The sequence below is a fragment of the Tenrec ecaudatus genome, chromosome X (genome assembly GCF_050624435.1).
Source record: "Tenrec ecaudatus isolate mTenEca1 chromosome X, mTenEca1.hap1, whole genome shotgun sequence".
NCBI classification, from domain to species: Eukaryota; Metazoa; Chordata; class Mammalia; order Afrosoricida; family Tenrecidae; genus Tenrec; species Tenrec ecaudatus.
Window position 1 is genome coordinate 113411403 of NC_134548.1, and position 680 is coordinate 113412082.

At 39.4% G+C, this 680-nt stretch overlaps 1 pseudogene; it reads left to right on the forward strand.

Moving 5' to 3' along the window:
* Positions 1 to 300: 300 nt before the first annotated feature.
* Positions 301 to 453, forward strand: LOC142433658 (dolichyl-diphosphooligosaccharide--protein glycosyltransferase subunit 4-like; annotated as a pseudogene).
* The last annotated feature ends 227 nt before the right edge of the window (positions 454 to 680 follow it).

The following is a 680-nucleotide window of genomic DNA, read 5'->3' on the forward strand; positions in this document are numbered from 1 at the left end:
CTACTGTGCACCAGGCAAGCTGATGAAAACAAAGGCAATTATTTGTACTAGAAATGGCAGATTTTTTTAAGCATTCCATGCAAAAATATAACCACATTGATGTATATATTATGCATTTTTATCTATAATACAACATTTTATAAATTACAAATATTTCAGTCAATTGATTTGGAATTATTCTTAAAGTTGACATACTTAGAACTACTCATAAAAACAGATAAGTTGCCCTTCATTTTGTCATCAAAGGAGAGTAAAACGAAAATATTAGGAGAGCGTTGGAGCCAAGCCGGGCTGGTCAGGATGATCACGGACGTGTAGCTCACCATCTTCGCCAATACACTGGGCGTGTTGCTCTTCTTGCTTGTCGTTCTCTATCACTACAAGGCCGTCAACAATCCCAAGAAGCAGAACTTAAGAGTGGCGCTTTCTCAGCTCCAGGGTTCCAGGACCTAGTCTCAGGCAAGATGGAGGGTGTGAGGGCCCGCCCTCACCCTTCACTTCATCGCTTCTATCCATCACAACATACAAAGAAACTACATCTGGAATTTTACAAACAACTTTCATTTCCTCAGTCTTCCTTAACCCTATGGAACAATAAGCCACCACTGAATAGGGCCCACTATATGGGCTGCTTGCTTTTCTCCCCCCAATATAAAATTATAGATATATATTAATAAAAT